Source organism: Hevea brasiliensis, chromosome 6 (assembly GCF_030052815.1).
Source record: "Hevea brasiliensis isolate MT/VB/25A 57/8 chromosome 6, ASM3005281v1, whole genome shotgun sequence".
In the NCBI taxonomy this organism is placed as follows: Eukaryota; Viridiplantae; Streptophyta; class Magnoliopsida; order Malpighiales; family Euphorbiaceae; genus Hevea; species Hevea brasiliensis.
The window spans coordinates 15,128,993-15,137,158 of record NC_079498.1 but is presented as its reverse complement, the minus strand read 5'-3'; positions in this window follow the sequence as shown (position 1 = coordinate 15,137,158).

Below are 8,166 nucleotides of genomic sequence, written 5' to 3'. Positions count from 1 at the left end.
GTTAGCATCCCGATCTGCATTGTGTTCCAGTGTCACCACATCTGCTGTGTATTTTGGGTAGGTCACTGGGCTATATCATGTATTTTGTATTTTGTGTTAGATATTTATTTTGTCATGTAAATTATGGAACTATGTAATTATTTGTAATTTTGTACATTAATGAAATGTAGTATTTCATTTATGAATGAGTACCAAATTTATTTATCTATGTATGAATGAAAATCGAGAAATTGAGATAAATGATATGAAATATTGGGATTATGAGAAAATTTATGCTTAGAGATGATATTTTTGAAAATGCCAATAGGTGGGGAAATCGTCAAAATGCTAATAAATTAGGAAAAACTCCTTTAGTTTCTCCGACTAATAAATTGACCGCAAATAAAGAAAATAAAATGTGAGTAATAAGAAATGCAATAAAATAAGTTGAGGTGTTCCAACATCGAGTATGACATGTTTTGCTCGGCTACACTGTAGACGGGTAAGGGGGTGTCATAGTTCATGATAAGCCATGTTCCTGGCCAGAATAAATAAACTTAGTAAAAAAAGAATTTTTGGCTGAAAAGCCTTATTAATCAAGAATTAGAATTAAAATGAGGGCATATGATTCAAAGCAATAAGAGTTTGACATGAACCATGACTCTAGCCAGAATTGGAATTTTGTAACAGAGAGATTTTAGTGCATGGTTTGTATAATCAGGGTTCATGAATTAAAGAATAATTCATTGTGACACCCTTTACTTGTCTACAGTATAGCTGAGCAAAACATGTCACACTCGGTGCCGGGTACCCTATCTTATCTTACTTTATTCTTTTAATAGTTTGTTCTCGTTATATTTTAATATCAATTATTTTTCTAAGGAGAAACTAGCAGAGTTTCCCCTGTTTCTATTACCATTTGGCGTATTTCACTATTCACTTGCTTGAAATTTTCAATAATATTTTACAATGAAAATATCATTCATACTCATCATATCCATCTCACATTCAATTCTTGCAATTCACATACTCATTTGTACAAATCCATTCATTTCCATATATATTCATTAATGCACGATTTATATATATAAATTCTCATGTTTTCATTTATTTACATAATATACGAACTAATTATACAAGTTCATAACTAACATAATATACAAATTAATTTCAGATGAAATAGCCAATTTATTAATTTACAATATATGCACATTAATTACAATTTCCTAGTTTACATTACAACATAAGAAATATTTATGATATACAAAATACATAAAATGACTTATATGGGCCCTATCTACACGCATTGCTGAGGAGGTGATAACCTTGAACACTCTGTAGATCAGAACTACAAAATCTTAGTCTAACATCCACTGGGCTTTATCTTCAGTACCAGCGCGAGGAAACAAATCCATCGCGCTAAGCAATATAACAAAGAAAATAATATACAATAAAGATAAACCGAAGCAATATTTGGATGCTCAAGAATTAATTTAATTTCATGTGAGATTACTAATATTAATTATCGGTTATCCTAATTTGTCCTTCTTTGAAAATGCTTAGTGTATAAACTTTACAATAATAATTTATACAACATTCATTTATTTAACAATATTAAATTTAGTCTTAATTTATTATGAGAGACGCATTTGTAATATTTATTTACGTTCTACTTCTTTTGCAAATATTCTTATCATTTCACTAATTGATTTTTAGGTATTTTGAATCATTGCATAGTAAATAAAATTTTAAAACTAATTCTAGTCTCTTTCTTATTCATTCATTTAATTCACATTATTCTTGACAAATTTCACTACCCAAGTAACCTATGACAGGCTGACTAAACTGGATAACGGGTCGTGGACACTAGACACCGCGGTGCCTCGGGCCGTTATACCATGGGACGTGTAAGCTCAGAACGTCAACCACATATGCAATCAGTATGGCTAAATGCCGTGATAACATATCAGTATGGCTAAAAGCCGTCATAATAAGTAAGCAGGCATAAAAGCCATGAGTGCAGGCATAAAGCCATAAATACAGGCATAAATCCATAAATGAGGCATAAAGCCTTACGCAGTACTGCTAAAACAATACCCTATTGGCATGTAATCTATCCAATCTGACACACGTGTCTAGGCAATACATGGGCACACTAGTACCATTAAGGGTTCATAAGTATCATTATTTCATTATATATTCTGATTTTAATTTATAACGTTTTAATTTTTATTACTAGCAGAAGTATAAATTTCTAATATTATTTCTTATGTCTTTGGGGTTACTATTCACCTCCTATTTATTCAAAATGTTGACTTTCTCATACATGATAGTTACATGAGTTCTAACCACATGAAATTACCACATTTTGGTTCACAAAAGTGTTGGTATTGGTTGCCAATCAATGCTTCAAACCAATAGGAAATAAATAAAAAATTTTAGTTTTGGATGCTAGAGTTCACTGTTCTATTAGGCAATTCTATAGTAAGAATTTGATCAAATGTTCTCAATCAAAGTTGTTTCTTATTGTGTCTAGTTCAATTTCCCTTTTTGAATCACTTTATTTGGACTTTTGTAGCTCAAGTTATGGCCATTTTACCATAACTGGGCAGATTGACATGTACCCAGAATTCTAGGCAGAATTGGTTCTGCCAGATTTGGTGTCCTAAATTTGGTGGACAATTCCATTAGGTTAAGTCCAGAATTTAAGTTTGTGTTCTACATGAAAGTTGTTTTAAATTGTCTAATCTTTCCATTGATATAAAATTCAGGTCAATTGGATATTTCTACACTGAGTTATGGCCAAATGAACAAACACTGTTCATTTAGTCATTTTCCAGGGACAGCTTATGTGTTACCCGGATTAAGGCAATTTTTAGGTCAACATAAGTTGGTTTTCTAGGCAGAGTTTCTTCATGAAAAATGTGGCTTAAGATCTTAAATTTTATCTCCAATTGGCCTCACACCAATTGGAGCTGTCTAGCTCTACTTATGTTCATTTAAACACACTGGACTCATAGGTCCAAAATTCCCTGCATAATGGCGGCCTAACCAATCCACAATCCAATTCCCTAACCAACACCATTTTAAGGTCCAACCATGCCAAAAGGTCACTAATTGATCTCAACATCATCAATTGCACAACAATTGAACAAATTCCCAATTTTTAAATTCAAAACCCTAGCTCCAATTCAAGATTTACACAACACATATCACATTAGGCATACTAATCAATTTCTAATTAATGTCTACACATCAAACACCATTTCTAAGCCATTCAAATCCATCAAAAACCATCAAACCCTACATCTTATCATAGCTATCGAAAATTGATCCTTCAATTATTTATCATCTTTTTTTAATTTCATAAGAATTTAACCTAATTCACTACACTAACAATGATCAAAGAAAGAAAGAAGTGTGGATATGGCACTAACCTCTTTGGAACCAAGTTTGGGTCTAGTAAAACTTCAAATTTTCTTCAAATTTTTTTTGCCCAAAGCTTCCTCAAGGTGTAGGGAACATTTTTAGTGAAGGGATCCTAGGATTATGGGGTAAGATTAGCTAAGGATTTAAGTGAGAAGAAGAGAAAATGGTGGAGCTTCTCTTCCCATAGAGTTCGGCCAACTTGGGTGCAAGGAAGAAGATGCAGAATTTTGGTTTAATTTAGTGTCTTTTGACTTTTATTCTTATGCTTGATTAAATATGATTGGTTGATAAGGTTTTAATTGCATCATCCTATGTCATAAATTTGATTTTTATTTCATTTTTTTTCTTTTCTTTTCTTCTTTCATTACTCATTTTTAATAAATTTTTAGCAATATTTGTTTATATTTTATGTCATAATTCTCACTTACTTAATTGGACAAGTTGGTCAAAAATCGTCTCTGAAGGCGAAATGACCAAAATGCTCTCTGTTTAGCTTAATAAGCTAAAATTGTCTGTACCGATTAATTTAATTATCCTTGCATTTTCTTAACAATCTGTTGTCATTGAAACCTCTATAACTCCTCCCTAGAGTTTCAAAAATTATTTCACAGGATTTCCCTCGGGTTTAGAGCTACTAGCTGTGAAGACAGCAACTTTCCGTTAGTGTCACCCATCACCGGGGCATCGACTCATTTAACTTTGTTGTATTTCATTGCTACAATTTTTCCTTAATTTTTTTTACCATTATTTGAATTATTTATGACTCCTCACTCTAGTTTACATATAGTTCGAGTCATTCTAGCAGTCCGGACAGACCTTGGTCACCGGAACAGTAGAATGTACGGTCAGGCTAAAGTGAGGGTATTACATTCATAACTAATTGGGTAGTCATGATACATTATGCTAGATGTCAATCATAATTTATGAGAACTAAAAATGAAAAAGAAATCTCATTTTAAGTATGAAATAGTTCTAATAATATTAAAGAGTTAATATTATTCTCATTGCCAATTAGTAATGGACCTTGTAAGTCACAAATAAAAGAGCAATATGATCAAAGTAAAATTAATTAAATTGATATATTTAGTTTACAATTAGATTACAAAGTCTAGCATAACTTGAAACTAAATTTGTTTATTGAAATATTCAAGTTAATATTTAAAGTGTTTAAATATAAACTTGATTAATTAAGCATAAGGTAGGAAATTAATTTTGGTTAATTTGACTTAGTTTGACTTGGTAAAAGGAGAGAGAAAGTGTAGGTTTAATTAGTATTTTTGAATACTAATTAAATCAAAATTTTAATTTCTTGATTATATCAATTTGACAAGTCGTCTAATGGAGATTAGAAAACACATTTGGTTGAAAAATCAAATGTGGAAGCTTGTAAATTAGATAATAATTGGGAAATGAGATATTTATGAGATAAAGAAGTAAAAAAAAATTAATTTTTCTCTCTTTTTCTTGAAGTTTGCCATCCTCTCTCTCTCTTTCCATAACCAAACGTTGTTCTTCTTTTGTTGCTTAATTCAAGAGAGATTAAGTATTATATCTCTTGAAATTAAAGGTTGAGAAAGTGTTTCTCATCACTTCCATACACTTAAAACCTAGAAAACTTAAACCTCATCTTGCTTCCATACTTGGCTGAATCAAAAAGAAGAATAAGAAGGAGTTTTTGGTTCTTTCAAGGCACTTTGATCACTTTAATTGTCTGGACTAGCTAGAGGACCAATAATTGGTAGTCTCCACTCCCCGGATTTGGTGTTGGATTTGATTCAGTGCTTAAGAGGTAAATTTCCCTAAACTTTACCTTGTTAAATTTAGGGCTTTTATTTCCTAATGGCAATTAGGTATGTTAGCAATTGAAACATAATTTGTTATGATCAAATTATGTGTTTCTATGTGTTTATGCAATAGTATAAATTGTTCATAAATTTCATGAAACCCTAGGTTAAGAAAAGTTTAAAATTGCTAACTTTTCACCCTTAAGTGCATTTATCTTTCACCTTGTACCCTAAATCCTTATTAATAGATTAGTGATAGAAAGAGGGAATTCATATAGAACGTCTCTTTTAAATGTTAAAAAGAGATATCCTATAACATGAGTGGAGAGGAAGGGATAACAAGTAAGGAAGTATGATTGTTACTACTTGAGTTCCTTTTCAACCTATTATGTACAGGGTGAGAATACTCACTTAATTGAGGAAAGGAAAATAGTGGAAAGACAATGATAGTTAGTCCTTAGGGAGAGGAAAGCTAGGATAGTAAGACTCAAATTTGGCAAGGTGAAAGGCATATGCACTAGAGGAAGTGTAAGCCAAATTGGTCTGAGGATTGATCATGAGTATGTGAGAGATATGCATGACTTGACAGAGACATAAAAAGTGCAGTCGCTTGGTGTGACCATCATGTCTAGAGAAAGCACGGAGTTAATGAAAGAAGTAGCTAGAGCACTACTCTAAGCAAGGAAAACACAATGAATTGAAGGAAGAAACCTAGAAGGATTCAAGCAAGGTAGAGTCAAAGAGGTCACATGACAAGGATATTAATAAATAAGATGAACACACCCCACAAGACATCATAATGGGATGTGGGATGTTAGCTCCTAATGGGAAGGAAAGATAGCCTCAGGAATAGAACTTGATATAATGCAATGCTAGAAAGGGAGGATGGTTGAGTCCAAGATCTAAGGGTATAAGGCTTAGGTTAGGGACAGTCTATCCTTTGTTCCCAAGGTGATAAGGGGATTAAGTTTCATTAGTCTATAAATAGTGAGGGGATACCAGACCATGAAGTACCCTAGAGGAATAACAACAGGAATATTACACTATGAAAATGTAAACTATCAAGTGGGACAGTGAATTAGGGCTAAAAGGTTAAGGAAAAGTCAACCAATTAAAGTATAGATAAGAAGGAAAAGGTAGGTAGAGACATAAGAGACTATACGTAAAACCATGGCAAAAGTGATGGTTGGGAGACCTTTGAAGAGATATAATAGTAGTGTGAGGAATAGAAATAAACAAGGTGTAGGCTAAATTGATGATCCTAGGACACTAATGAGTCTAAAAGCCCAATTAATGGCCCAAAAAATGCTTATCATTAGCAGAAAAGGTCCATAAGAATGAGAAATGTATTCAAAAGCCTAGTAAGAGATGAGCATACAAGGGAAATGTATTCTAAAATGGGACTGTCAGATCCTCTACCTAAGCAAAAGTGAACCTAAGGGTGAAGAATAAGTAAGATGAGATAAAAACTAGCCCAAGTTATTTATTAGGTCTTGCAACCCCTCTAGACAATAAAGTGGAAGAGAACAACCTATGAGAAGATGGCTAAGACTAGCTAAGAGAGATGCTTGGGGAACCAACTGTGGAGTTAAAAGTCTAGGGAAGGTAGAACCAACATTCAAACTAGTATCCAAAGAAAGTAGAACTGTGATTGGAAGTAATGATGGTGGGATGAGTAATCCTCTAAACAAGAAGTAAGTTAGGATTAAGTAATTGATATAGATAAGAATGCTTTTATCTTTGTAAACCTAAGACAAGTGAAAAAGAGCTCAGAAAAAGGAAGTATAATAAGTGAAAAGTATGCATAATAAAAGAAATGATGGAGCACAAAGGGCACTAATTATGAATTGTGTATTAAGTTAGTGACTATAAGGTGGCAATAAGCACCTTAGTTAGATGAATGGAATGTTACGAGGAAAGTCACTACTAGATTTGATCTATTTGTGTTAAATCGAAAGATGGCAAGTATGATCCTAGAGATTTTACTAGCTAACCCCTTAAGCAATTAAAGCATTATAGAAGGTACAAGTACCCTAGATGTAGAAAGATAAACAGAAGATGAAGTTAAAGTTCTAAATAGTGAAGTTAACCCCATCATAGAGAATAATAGAGTGATCCCTAGTAGAGTGCCTATGACAATAGTTACCTCTAATGGCACTTATAAGACATTGTATGATAAAGTCTAAGAAATGAAAAGAAAGGAATAAGAGAAGAAAGCCTAAGTTACGAAGGAAGTTGCATTAAGTAGCATAGTGGAAGCATAATAAGCCATAACCCATATGCCAAAATCAACACCAATTGAAGTATTATGGGTGCCTAGAATGATAGTAAGGATAGTGGACCTACAAGCCCAACCATTTACTGCAAAAGAGTGGAGAGAAATAGAGCCCAACCATAAGTTCAAACAGTAACCAAACTTTCTCTATGACCCATGTAGGGTTTGAGGAATAAGTATAGATCCCTCGTGTGTGTAGGGGAAGAACTTGGTAAGAGATCTTGACTGGAAAAGACTTAATAAAGGAAACTAATATAGCTATGACTCTTATTAAGGCCCACATTAAGATAACTAAAGTCGCTGTTAGCAATGCCTTAGTGTTATGTGTTCTAAATCTAATTCCCAACAAATGGCTTAATTGTCTATTATTAGCTTAAAATGTTTAAGATTAATAGAACAATCCTTTAGTTTCTTGTTAGAAGTTCCATTCTCAATTATTCTTAAGGAGTTGAGAATTTGAGTGATGAAACTGTCTGACAGTGCTATAAATATTGGTTCACAGTTAAGGATATTATGTTGGACATTTTCTATTCGGCTAGACTATCACCTCTATTTGTTTCCACAAATTAGTATGAGATGCTAATAGAAGTTGAATAGTGAGTCCCATGCTATCTGACATTAGGATGTCGGGACAAATACAGTGGGCACTTATAAGATAAGTAGGTCAAACTAGTGGCACATAGATGATATATACGTGGA